Source organism: Narcine bancroftii, chromosome 6 (assembly GCF_036971445.1).
Source record: "Narcine bancroftii isolate sNarBan1 chromosome 6, sNarBan1.hap1, whole genome shotgun sequence".
Classification (NCBI taxonomy): Eukaryota; Metazoa; Chordata; class Chondrichthyes; order Torpediniformes; family Narcinidae; genus Narcine; species Narcine bancroftii.
The window spans coordinates 33,121,407-33,135,485 of record NC_091474.1 but is presented as its reverse complement, the minus strand read 5'-3'; the positions used below and the strand labels follow the sequence as shown (position 1 = coordinate 33,135,485).

Below are 14,079 nucleotides of genomic sequence, written 5' to 3'. Positions count from 1 at the left end.
AATGAGATTTGAAATTAGCTCAGAAGCAAGAAGAACATTTCAATGATTGAAGGGGATTCTACAGTGCCCCATACTTATACACTTTCTTTTTGTTGAAGTTCTTCGTGATTTAGACTAAAATACGGAGGGCACTGAAAAATTTGTGGATGGTGGTCATGTGCTGCATTGGGAGGAGGAAGGGGATTAACTTCAGCAGGTGTTCTGATCAATTGGGCGGAAAAGCAGTGAATAGAACTTCTCCCAGAGACATGCGATGTAGTGCATTTGGGGAAGTGTAACAAAACAAGATTATGTGCAATAAGAGGGAAGATAGAGATTTGTGGAGGAAAGGAGAGATCTTAGAGTATGTCCTCACACCCCAAAGATTGGAGGAAGGCATACAAAAAGACCGAGTAGAGAGCTTTTGCTAGAATTGTAGACAGTGTTATGAAGCCACAATTTAATAATTGTGCCTGTAATGGAAGATTCTAACCATATTTTTTTCTTTTGCAGTCTTTGCTTCTGCAAGGTTGAGAACCTGCTTGTTTTTTTTTAAAGAATCAGCAGACACAAGCTAAATTCCACCGAGGGGCCAGAGATGTTGTTATCTGATGAAAGGACATCTGTGTACCAAGAACATTTAATCTTCCTGCTTGTTTTGGTCACAGACTGTCAGAGGCCTAGCCTTGATGCAAAATAAACCATTGTATTCAAAGTGATAATCTGAAAATTATGTTATTCGATAGAAGTCTAAGCATGCTAGCTTGCTCGCTTATCTTTCTTACTGTGCTGGGAATAGGTGCTTGGTTAAGCAGTTTTTGGGTAATATAAGCGATGGTCCCACTGCTGAAGTTTGAGACTCTCCGAGAGGTGGCAACATCTCTCAGCAAGAACAACAACTTCTAGAGTCCAGCCAACGTCCCGGTCGGGGGAGGTGGAGAAACTGCTACCGGCGCCCTGACAACCTACTACAAGTGTGCGGTCGTTGCCTCGCTTCGGCAGTTGGGACCAGACCAGGCATTGATAAGTATAGTTGGGAAGGGCTTGCATATTGTAGTTTGAAATCAGCTTTTGAATTTGTAATAAACATTTGTATAAACTGAACTGCTCTCAGTGTGTGGGTGTATTTTCTTTCTAATCTAAAACGAACAAAATGAGAGGTACAAGTTTACCCAAGACAGTGCACCATTCTGGTTACCACATCACTGGGACAATAGGATTACTCTGGAGAAGTTGCAGAGAATGCTTCCCTGCGCAGAGAATTCCATAGATTCACCACTCTCTGGGTAAAGCAATTCTCCCAATCTCCTTAAATCTTCTCCCTTGGAATGAGACTATGTCCTTTAGTTCTTGTCATTTGACAAATGGAAACAAATTTCCAGCCTCTGTTTTATCTATTCATTTCATAATTTTGTTTTCATGTGATCTTTTCTCATTCAAAGAAATAAGATGGTGTTATATTACATTGACATACAATACATGGAGAGAGAGAGAGAAACATTTAGAAGTTGGATTAAATAATAACATTTTAATAACAAGTGAAGAAAAATGTGGATGTACGTGGGTTTACTAAGTCTACGATGTCCCTTCTGCTCCTGTGCAATGTTCTCCTGTGAAATAATCAGAACATACACAATGGGCCCAATATTTACCTCTGATATTCACACACCTGTAGCCTATGGATGATACAGGCCAATCATGCAGTAGAAGCACTCAACAATGTATTTTGTTCATTTTGCCATTATTTAAGGTATCAAAAATTGGAAGCTTGCCAGCAGCGCCAGATTAGTCTTAAAGCATTCTTATCCCAGCAGGTCTCCCTCAAGAACCTATTACATTCTATCATGACTATATGCACCTTTCTCCATTAAACTTTTCCTTATTTCTGACCCCACCCCTTCTTAATCTGCAGATTCAATCCCCCAATTGAATCCTGACCAAGCTCCTGACACAAATCATCTCCAAATTCACAACAGCCAATATCAGTACCTTCCCCTCAATGAAAATGACCCTTAGGTTCTATCACCATTGTCCTTCGCATACTATCATTACAGCCCCTTCTTCCCTGCAACCTCATCCCCACACTCCTAACTCCACTCGAGCTGAAAATTTAATTAACCAATGGAACTAAAGGAAAACATTGAAGAATGATACTCCATTTTTATTGAACTTGGAACCTCCAAATACTTGGCCTCTAACAAAACTTTGCTGGAGCACCAACACTGTCTATTTCATCATTAATTTCTAGAATTGGATGTGCTATCTTTGATAAAAATGATAGCACTCCATTGCACATCCTACAGTTAGATTTTAGTGGCTATCTGTCCACGCCGTATCATCCACTTTTAGCAATTCAAGTACGACCAAATTAGAATAAAACTGGATCTACTGATGACATTCAAAGACAATAAAGATACTCAAATCATCAGGACTCAAAAATACCTTGTGAATAAATCGCTCATGAAATTGTATCTCGGGAAGCAACTAATGCAAGGAGAAAAGAGGAAGGAATAAGCTATCAAATACAAATCATTACAGTTAAATCAAATTAGTTCACTACTTTGTCAACCTTTCATGTAACTTACTACACTTCAATAATACCTTTTTGCACCCTTGCAGTGTTCTCTCTTTTTTTAAATTATTTATTTTTCAAAAATCTTACAATCCAAATCAAAATACATATAGATACATAATATTTACCCCCTATAACCCCCACACTCAATTCTAACCGCCCACCCCTCCCATCTCCCCTCTAAACTACCCCAAAAGAAAGAAAATAGAAGAGATCAACTTACTTAACAACCTTCAACTATTGCCATGGTTTGGCACAACCCCAGCACCCGTGGGGGAAAAACAAAATCATTACAAATTCAGACGCATATATTTCATTTACGGGCTCCAAACATTAACAAAAAAGGAATAATTATTACATAAATTGTATGTTATCTTTTCCAGTGGAATACAATACCTCATTTTCAATACTTAATCTCATTTTTCCAAGTAACTGCCAAGCATTTTCTTGCCACAGCTAATGCCAGTCTCAAAAAAAGCAATTTGAAACATCCAATTTTAATTCCAAACTCAATTTTTTTTAATATAACCCAATAAAAATACCTTAGGGTCAAGTGAAATTTTAAATTTAAATAAGCCTTCTAAAAATTCCTTAATTCTATTCCATAAAGGTTTCACTATCATACAACCAAGTAAAATGTAAAAAAGAACCAACTTGCTTATGAATCTAAATATAACTGATCTATATCTTACATTCACTAATTTAGTCATACTATTCTCACATCTAGTGTTCTTTCTCTCTCATTGATCTGAATTGTCAAAATCCTTGTCATTTTGCTTGTTAAAGGAATCTCAGTTGCTCAGTGGATGCTGCAGGATCATCATGTAACCAGCATAACAACATTGAACATACTTAGGGAACTTAAATTTTACAGTGAGCAAGTTTGGTGGATAGGTCAAAGAGGCGGCAAAAGAGTATGGAAAGTCTGATAGAATTAACTATTTATTTTTTTCTAAATAAATTTATTGAACATCAAAGCAACTTTGTTCACATTATACAGACTTATGTTATGCAGCCCTTTCCCTTTTTTTTTTAAAAAAGGCAGAAAAACCAAGACACATGTACATGAATCTGAAAGTAAATAAATATAACTGGAACATGAAAGTAAGTAGCAAAAAGATAAAAAAAACAAAATCACATACTCTTTCCCCACCCACCCACCCCCCCCCCCACCCTTCCTTCAACATTTCTCCCCACCCACTCAATTCCTTGGCTCATTTGCTGACAGTATCATCAGACTATTACAGATTATGCTAATACCATGCAATCAAACATTTACTCTGTAAGCACTCTTAATTCAGAGAAATAATGCCTAAAGGTTAGCCATTTATGAAAAAAATTACACGGTGGACTCATTTAATGTGCATTTGATTTTCTCCAGTTTAATGGAGAAAATTACTGTATATTTTGGCATATAAATCAACCAGCGTACAAGTCGTGTCTCCTTTCTCAGCCTCATTTTAATAGTTTTATCATATTTCAGGCATATATGTCACCCCTGTGGTGAATCTCTGCTAAGTTGCCTGTCTCCCCTCTGGCGAGCCTTGCTGTACTAACATTGGCAGTGCATTATCTCTACTGTTAAGGACACTCCCCTGGGGTACAACTGTATATGCACCCATTGTCTTTCATTATTGTACCAAAGTTTCTGTAATAAAAGCCATGAATATTCTTTGACCGCGTCGTCTCTGTCTACTTCATCAACTGGCACTACAACACCCTCCCCCCCAAAAAATTGTGATGACTGAGCTGTGGGGCATTGGCTATAGGTGATTATTATCATGGAGGCTCCAGAAAAATGACAAAAGTATGAAGTGAATTTTAGTGTTCAAAGTAATAGAAATGGCCAAGAAAACCAACAACTGAGCTGCTGCGAGAAAATTGGATGTATGTGAGAAGTTCGCAAGAGACTGGAGGAAGAAAGAGGCTTTAAGAAAAATAACAAAAAGGCAATCTTCTTTGAGAAAAGGAATCACTCATTGGCCAGAGTTGGAAAATCACATTACAGAATGAGTATGCGAACAGAGTCAAGAATGGTACATATTTTATTTCATGTGGCTAAGATCATTTGCACAGAATTGAGCAAAGTCACACACAGCAAGATTTTGAGGCTACAGTAGGCTGGTGCAACCATTTCATGAACAGGAAAAATCTGGTATGACCAAAAAAAAATTGATTAGAAACTACCAAAAGATCTTGATTATAAAGTTGTAAGATTTCACCAGTTTATTACACATAACCGGTAGAAACAGCAGTTTGCATTGGCAAATATTGGAAACATGGATGAAACCTTCATGAATTTCGACATGATAGGCAATAGAACAGTGGAATGGAAAGGTGTTAAAACTGTGCAAACCAACTGTTCAGGCCATGAAAGGACCAGGTTTACTGTGGTGTTATAGTGCATGGTCGACAGGATGAAGTTAAGACCCATGGTAATCTTCAAGCGCAAAATTAAACCTAAAAAATTTCCAGCAGGTATTTTTGTAGATTTTCATGAAGGATGGATAGATGAAAATGGATAGGCAATGTGTGGAACAGGCAACCAGGTGGTTTATGCAAAGACAAGTTTGCTGGTCTGGGATACATGTTTCACAGCCACTTAACTGAGAAGACTAAAAGTAGATTAGCACTAAATAATACTTATATGGTGGTTATAGCGGGTGGTCTGACGTCTATATTGGAACTTATCAATGTCTGCTTAAACAAGCCATTTAAAGACCATGTGAAGAATGGAATACATGGATGACGAAGGCAGAAATACCTTTCACAATAGGTGGAGCAATGCCAGCTGCATCACTTGATGTGCTGTGTGACTTTGTGCTCAAAGCATGGGATAAAGTGAAAGTAGAGACTGAATTAAAATCATTTAAAAAGTGCGGTGTCTCTTGTGCAATTGATAGCACAGAAGATGATTTATTGTGGGACACTAATGATGAAGCTGAAGCCACCTCATCAAATACCGACTGGGACCTGAATGTTGACCTGCTGGATGTGCTCAGCCTTAGACGACGATTGTGATTTTGAAGGATTCTAAATGTGGTTTTTTCCCCATTCAGAGCCAGCTCTCCAGCGCATGACGTCCTGTTTTGCGGAAACTGCCAAAATGTTTGACCTGGAAGTCAGCCTCAAGAAAACTGAGGTCCTCCATCAGCCAGCTCCCCACCATGACTACCAGCACCCCCACATCTCCGTCGGGCACACAAAACTCAAAACGGTCAACCAGTTTACCTACCTCGGCTGCACCATTTCATCTGATGCAAGGATCAACAACGAGATAGGCAACAGACTCGCCAAGGCAAATAGCGCCTTTGGAAGACTACACAAAAGAGTCTGGAAAAACAACCACCTGAAGAAACACACAAAGATCAAAGTGTATGGAGCCGTTGTCATACCCACACTCCTGTTCGGCTCCGAATCATGGGTCCTCTTCCGGCTCCTAGAACACTTCCATCAGCACTGTCTCCGCTCCATCCTCAACATTCATTGGAGTGACTTCATCACCAACATCGAAGTACTCGAGCTGGCAGAGTCTGCAAGCATCGAATCCATGCTGCTGAAGACCCAACTGTGCTGGGTGGGTCACGTCTCCAGAATGGAGGACCATCGCCTTCCCAAGATCGTGTTATAAGGCGAGCTCTCCACTGGCCACTGAGTCAGAGGTGCACCAAAGAGGAGGTACAAGGACTGCTTAAAGAAATCTCTTGGTGCCTGCCACATTGACCACTGCCAGTGGGCTGATATTGCCTCTAAACGTGCATCTTGGCGCCTCACAGTTCGGCGGGCAGCAACCTCCTTTGAAGAAGGCCACAGAGCCCACCTCACTGAGAAAAGACAAAGGAGGAAAAACCCAACACCCAACCAACCAATTTTCCCTTGCAACCGCGCCTGCCTGTCCCACATCAGACTTGTCAGTCACCAACGAGCCTGCAGCAGATGTGGACATACCCCTCCATAAATCTTCGTCCACGAAGCCAAGCCAAAGAAGAAATGTGTTTTTTTTTCCCAATAAGAATTAAGTTCTAATATACTGTTCGCATGAACATTTATTGTAGTTGTTTTCAATTTACCCTTGATAAATGGGCATTTCCTGGTCTACATTTTTTTCCTATAGAAAAGTTTATTTTTCAACCCATGACAACATTTTGCATATGCTGGTAATATATACAGAACATAGTTCATACCTCGTGGAGACAATATTTAACCTTTTCCCAAAAAAAACATTTATTTTAATGTTTGTACTTTCATTTTAGCATTTATTTATCCTTAATAAAATTGAAATGTAAATGTACTTATATGGCAAATTGGTTTTAAAGGCTCAATTTAGTGCCGAATTGGCATCCAGCGGTTTTTGGAGTTAAAGTCTACAAAGTATATCTGGCTTATGTTGAGCCCAATATTTGAGAGATTTTTGAAGGTTTCAAGAAAAGGCTTATTATGCAGAAATATACAGTACGTCTTTAATCCATTGTGTAGACACCTATCAGACTTGCAATGCAATCAGCTTAGACATTTGACTAATAAAGATGTAAAACTGTTTACTTTAATGCAAGACGACTAACAGGCATATAGCATGAACTCAGGGCATGATTAAATACATGGGACTGACATTTTATAGCCACAACAGAAATGTGGCTGAGAGAGGGGCAGGGCTGTCATTTCAGTAAATGGGTGCCCAGCAAGAGAGGGGGTAGCACTGGAGCTTCTCTTAGGAAAAGTGGTGGGACAAATGTCTGAAGTTTCAGTAGGAGAAGTCTTTGGGCCAGTGACCATAACTCCATTAGTTTTAAAATAGTTCTGGAAAAAGATAGAATTGGACCACAGGTTAATTGGGGCAAGGCAAATTTTTCTGGTGTCAGAGAGGATTGATTGGGAGCGGCTGTTGGCAAATGAAGAGGTGTCTGGAAAGTGTGAGATTTTTAAAATACAGTGAGGGAAAGCTCATTCTTATTAGAGGAAAGGACATAGATGGCAAGATGAGGGAAAGATGGATGTCCAGAGATATTGAGGATCTGGTCAATTAAAACAGGTCTACTTTAGTTGGAACCAAGCAAAAAATGAGTAGTGTAGGGGATATCATAGTATACTTTCTTTAATTTTTTTTTAAAATATGCAATGCTTCATGAATTTGCTTGTCATCCTTGCACAGGGGCCAAGCTAATCTTCTCTGTACTGATCCAATTTTAGTATATGTGCTTGCTGAAGCAAGCATGATAGTATACTTTCAAGGAGGAAAAAAGAGCAAGTGTGGACGAACAGGAGATGGGTGATGCTCTTAACCACCTACATTTCTCATCTACATATACTGTATGAAGAAAGACATGTAAACTAGGAAACATGGGGAAGTAAATATCAATGCCTTGGAGAGAGATCCACATGACAAAGAGGTGCTGAAGATCCTAAAATACATAAAGGTAGCCAATTCCCAAGGGCCAAAAGTATCCAAACATGTTATAGGGAACAAATTGCTAGAGCCCTGGCAGACATATTAACTTTGACTGGATTACAGGCAAGAGGCAACATCTTAAGATAGTAGCCTCTATCCTCGAGGACCACCCCACTCCCCCCCTCCACCACCATGACCCAGGTCATGCCCTCTTCAGTCTGCTACCATCGGGGAAAAAGCTGAAGTAATCTGAAGACAACGACTCAGTGGCACAACAACAGCTTCTTCCCCTCTGCCATCAGATTCCTGAATGAACAATGAAGACCAGAGATCCCTTAGTTTGTCTTTGCTAGCACTATTTTGAAATTTGTTTTGTAAGGTAGTTTATATAAATGTTTCATGATGCTGGCACAAAACAAAAAGTTGCGTGAGACGTTCATAATGATGAATTCTGATTCATAACTGAAGACAACAGATGAAAGTATTTTTTAAGTTAATATGCGCTCTCTCTCTCTCTCTCTCTCTCTCTCTCTCTCATCAAAACAATGAAGGAGGTGATTGTTGACTTCATGAGAGGGGTCAGACACTACACGCCTGTCCACATTAATGGTGCTGAAGTGGAAAGAGTAGGTAGCTTCAAGTTCTTAAGAGGAATCTTTTCCAATGCCCTGATGTAGATGGTCAAGAAAGTACACCAATGTCACCACTTTCCATGAAGACTAGAGAAGCTCACCAAGTCCTCATTGTCCCTACAAATGCACCATTTCTGGGTGCATCACAGATTAGTATGCAATCTACTCTGCTCAAGATCAGAGGAAACTGCAGAACATAATGAATGCACCCCAGAACATCATGCAAAATTCTCCCCCATCAATGAACTCTAGCTACATCTACTGCCCATGAAAGACAACAAAGTACTGAAGGGCCCATCACTCCCCAAGCAAATTTTCTGCTCTCTCCTTCAATTGCAGTGAAAGTTCAAGAGTGTGAAATTATGCATCAACAGGCACAGCCAGCATGACCTTGAATGGACTCCACAACAGTGCTCTCCTGTTTTGTACAGGCTGAGTACCCCGTTTCTGAATACCCGAAATCCAAAACTATCCAAAATCCAGAACTTTTTCATCTGTTGTCCCATAAGATAATAAGTAAGAGTTCAAAAATCCATATGGGAGAACGGGACATAGTAGGCGTAAGAAGTATTAATGAGTGTAAATTTTTCAATATACAGTCTGTCTGCTTCAGTTAATTTGTGCATATGTCAGTATTTGTATTGTAATGGGAATGCAAGTACCTTTTATTAGTGCATGTTTTAAATGGTGTTCCAAAATCCAAAAAAAAAATCCAAAATCCAAAACACTTCTGCTGCCATACATTATGGATAAGGGGTACTTGACCTGTACTAATTTTTTTTTTTACATTGTAAATCTATACTTTGTAATTGTGTTCTTATTCATCCACTTCATTCAACTGAAAGTGAACAATCTAAATATTGGACCAAAATGAAATGACCCAGAAATTATTATAATTACATTTCACTCGCAACAAGGAAATTACAACTTGATGCTGAAAATACATTGGACTTGTACATCTAAATTTCTGGGGCCACTCTTCCTTCCAACTCATGAAAAGATCCAACAGAACATGAAATAGTTTAAGAACTGTAACATCTGGTTTCCAGGTTTCAGTGCAGAAGCTACAGAAACTCTGTCTTCTCTGCAGTGAAAGCCACTAGGAGGCACACCACTGCAAGTTCTTTAATGAAAATTAATCCTATGTTTGTTAGTTACCTCCGTGTCTGCCTGTCCCGCATCAGACTTGTCAGCCACAATCGAGCCTGCAGCTGACGTGGACTTTTACCCCCTCCATAAATCTTCGTCCGCGAAGCCAAGCCAAAGAAGATCAGAGTAAAGGTACTCCACAACAAGTCTCCTTTTCTTAAGGACCTGTACTGGTTGATGTAACAATGGAGTGCAAATGTTGTATGAGAATATGAAAACCTAAAACACAGTATACAACCCCTCCAAACTGGAACATCATATGGATGTGTGTTACGAGACCATGAGTGGTGTGATTTATTTCAGGGAGTACACCATAGACAAAAAAAAAGTTGAACTGTTCGGAATTCCTGGCAAATAACCTTTCTAAAGAAAGAAGTCTGTGGATCGTCACAGAACACGAGATACAGCAGAAAATACAATAGAAATATCATTGTTGCATTAAATAAATAAAAAAACAAGAGGGAACTTGATACCAGAGCTTAAAACCGTTAAGTACTTAAATGAAATCCTAAGCAATGCATCATCAGCACATTGCAATCAGAATAATGGTGTAACACTTCACCAAACTGCTCCCTTAGTTGCAACCAGGAGCAGAGAGATTTTTTTTTCAACTATTTGTTAATAAAGCTAAGGCTTATCAAATAATTGAGTAAAATATGAAAGTCTGTTGACACAGTGATTGAAATAAAACCACAATGTTGGAGAAACTCAGCTGGTCAAACAGTGTATTTTGTACAGCAAAGATGTTTTCATCAAGTAATTGTAGATTTGTGAGGTTCAACCATTCGAGAATGGATAATATGTGGAATCTGAGAGTCCACCCTGAAAGAACGACTGTGCCAAAGAAGAGCGGTATTCTCCCAAAATGAGTACTGACGAATGGCACTCACATCCACAGTGATGAAGTGTTGAAGCATATTAGCTCCTGTATGAGCAGAGACATGGATCTGTTACAATTTTCCCACTGCAACAATAAATCCATGGCAGATGCCATCTCACTGGCTATACATAAACCCCTGGAACATCTGGACAGTAAAAAAATGCATCAGGAGGCTTTTGAAAAAAAATCGGTATTCAATACCATCATCCCATCAGAACTTATAAACTCCAACATCTGAACCCCAACAGGCCACTGTGTAATTGGATTCTAGATTTCATCACCTCCAGACCACAATGGGAAGTGTGTTGATTGGCCGTATCAAGGCTTTGCTTGGGGGCACCAGTACCTTTAGTGGAAAGTCCTGCAAAAGGTAGCAGACACATCCCTAACAACACAGGCAAAATCTCTCCATCATGGAGGAAATCTACATGGAATGTCTCCATTGGAGAGCAGCAGCAACTATCAAGAATCCACACCACCCAGGACATGCTCTTCTCACTGCTGCAATCAGAAAATAGTATAGGTGCCATGAGACTTATACTGTCAGGTTCAGGAACAGTTCCTAGTCCTCCACCATCAGACTCCTAAACAACAAATTCAATCAGAGAATTACTTAAGGACTCTTAACTTGCACATTAATTATTATTGAATATTTATTTTCTGTCTGCACTTCATTCTTGTTTACATTCCTCTCTTTTTGTATACATATCTTTTCTTGAGTAGTTTTTTTCTCTGCTAATAACTAGAAATTCTACCTGGCTCACAGGAAAAAGAATCTCACAGTTGTATATTATGTCATCCATGTATTCTGACAATAAATCTCAACTTTGAACTTTCAATCTATTGTTCATGTGTTTATACATGTGAAACAGTGAATGTTATTGATCTGTTTAGATTACAATAGCATTTCAGAAAGGCCTTATAATACAATGGCAAAGTTAAGTCATTTCAAAATCTCTATTTTTTTTAAACTCACTTTAGCAAGGGACAGCATAAAGGAGACCAGCTGGATGTAAAAAAAACTTCCCAGCCTCTCAAGCATTTGGATTATGACTCATGTTATTGACCATGGACTGGCCTTTTGGACTGTGGATGGATTTCTGCGAAGAACTGTGTAACATGGTGGATCAGCTCAGTGCTGACTCGCCCAAGTCGAGCTGTGCAGAGATGAGAGAAAGATAAGAGAAATGTAGGAATTGTTTGGAGCTTTGAGAATGGGGGAGAACCCAGCTGTGATGCAGAGTTCGATTTAGAGCAGCCAAGAAGGATGCACAGAGACATCACCCGCTCGGTGCTTGAAAACTGTTCTGGCTGACTCTATCAGGGGAAGGACTGAATTAGCATGTGACTAAAAAGGTTACTGTAAATCTCTCTTGTCATAGATATTTTTGAGAGCTCTGTTAGATGCATATGCCTCATAAGTGAGGTGATTAAAAACCACACTCTGAGAACCAAGAAAAGTCATCTAAGGAAGCCTGCAAAAGGATTTGTAAGTTTACTCAAACACTACATCAGTCATTTCTCGGTCTCCAACATTCTATTCAATGTCTTTTGTTATCAGTTAAAGAACTGAACTTGGACATTGAATTTTGAGATTTAATTTTATGGGCTATGTTTTTGGACCGACTTACTTGATTAGACTGACATTGGGCACAGACTCTCATGGCCTGGATTTTTCCCACATACACACTATTTGTAAATATATATCTGTATATATTTGCTATAGATATTTATAGTGGGGTTAATTTTGTCAAAACATGATTAATAAATAGTTAAAATTTAACCTTTTTAAATTGCTTTTTTTGCTGCAGGTTTGAGATGCAACACTGGAGATCACACATCTTATCACATCATAGTGTTATATCCAAAGCCAAATAGCAATAGCGCTGTTTTTTTTTTAAACTGAAGTTTTCCATTTAGTTGGCTCACAGAATTATAGAAAGCAGAGATCAGAAGCATTTACCATTATCGTCTGACTAATCACTTCTTAGTACCCTTCACAAAAGCAAATCAGCATTGGTAACTTAATTTGAGATTATGAAAGTACTTTCACATTGAAAGAAACTCTGACCATGCACTTGTTTAGTGCCTTTCACAGCTTGAGGGCATCCAAAAAGTAGCTTATAGCCAGAAGATGACTTATGGAATGCAGTCATTGCTGCAATGCAGGCAAGATGGCAGCCAACTTGCACAAAGCAATGTCATATAAATCAATGAGATAATGGACAAGTGATCTATTTTACTGATGTGGACTATTGTCATAAATTACCTTTGATTGATTCACGCTGGTCGACCTGTGGGTGCTGCTGTGATACATTTTAAATGACAGATTTGACTCAACGCCAATTCTACAAACACTCTGCAGGATCATATTGCTGCGAAACCTGCCTAGCTCTCCGTGGAGTCTCAGCAAAACGATACATCAACGTGTGCACTCTTTTCATACCTCATGTTCCAAGGGCCATTTACATTTTCAAGAGACCATTAATTCAATTTCTTGTATGTAATGTAGATAATGCAGTTTGGAACCAATTGAATTAAAATGTGAAATTATAAAGTTAGGCATTATTATCGTATTTCAACAAAATAAAACTTTCTGAATGTCTGATTTTTCACTTATTGGAAGAGCAGGAGTTTAGATTCAGGATGTATACATTCAGGAGGATCAGCTTGAGCAACTCCAGGACTTTCTTTCTTAAGGAGAGTGCTGATGTACCACAGATTATAGGCAAATGAAGAATACACTCACTTGTTTCTTACAGCACACAATGGTCGACTTTCTTTATTATTCCCTAGACACAACATTGCATTCTTCAACTCTCCAAACAACTCTCTCTGACCTTCTCATTGGCTCACTGCCATATCGATGATCCTGACCCTCTCATTCTCCTCCTCCTCCTGCGTCCAAGATCCATCACCAATATACTGACACTGAACACACCTGCGCATGGGTGCTATTACTACCACGTATTGCTTCACATGTGTCATCAGTAGTGACCAACTCTGCTCCCGATGAAGGTAAGTACATGACTGCAACAGCCACCTTCCCCATCCACCCCAGCCTCTGAGCCATGCAAAGAGGCGACTGATTGCAAATGTCCCACTATGTAACAGTCCGGAGGGCTGACAATTTGGCCCGACCTCACACGACAGTGCAAGACATGGTCCAACTGGTAAAGGTGCGACTGGTCCTCTGAAGAACATGAATCGTTGATTTAATCTACCTTCAACCTGTCAATGGAAACTATGTCAGCTTTTCCATTCCTGTCGATCACAAAAGTCTTCAGGTGGCATCAAAAGACCTGAAAAGGACCATTGTAAATGAGCTGAAGTGATTTGTGAACAGTATCATACCAAAGAAAATCATGAGTACAGTGTTGTAAATCATTCGGCACATACATTGCAGGTGATGCCTGCCACATGGGAGTAGGTTAGAGTAATCTCATGTTTTCCGAAAGATGATCAACATAATTAGCCAGAT

The 14,079-nt window shown here is 39.3% G+C and overlaps 1 non-coding gene across 1 annotated transcript; it reads right to left on the bottom strand.

The window, feature by feature from the left end:
- Positions 1 to 7,655: 7,655 nt before the first annotated feature.
- Positions 7,656 to 7,761, bottom strand: LOC138737815 (U6 spliceosomal RNA). Its single transcript, XR_011341257.1, has one exon. It is a non-coding gene; the product is annotated as a U6 spliceosomal RNA (small nuclear RNA).
- Positions 7,762 to 14,079: the final 6,318 nt, after the last annotated feature.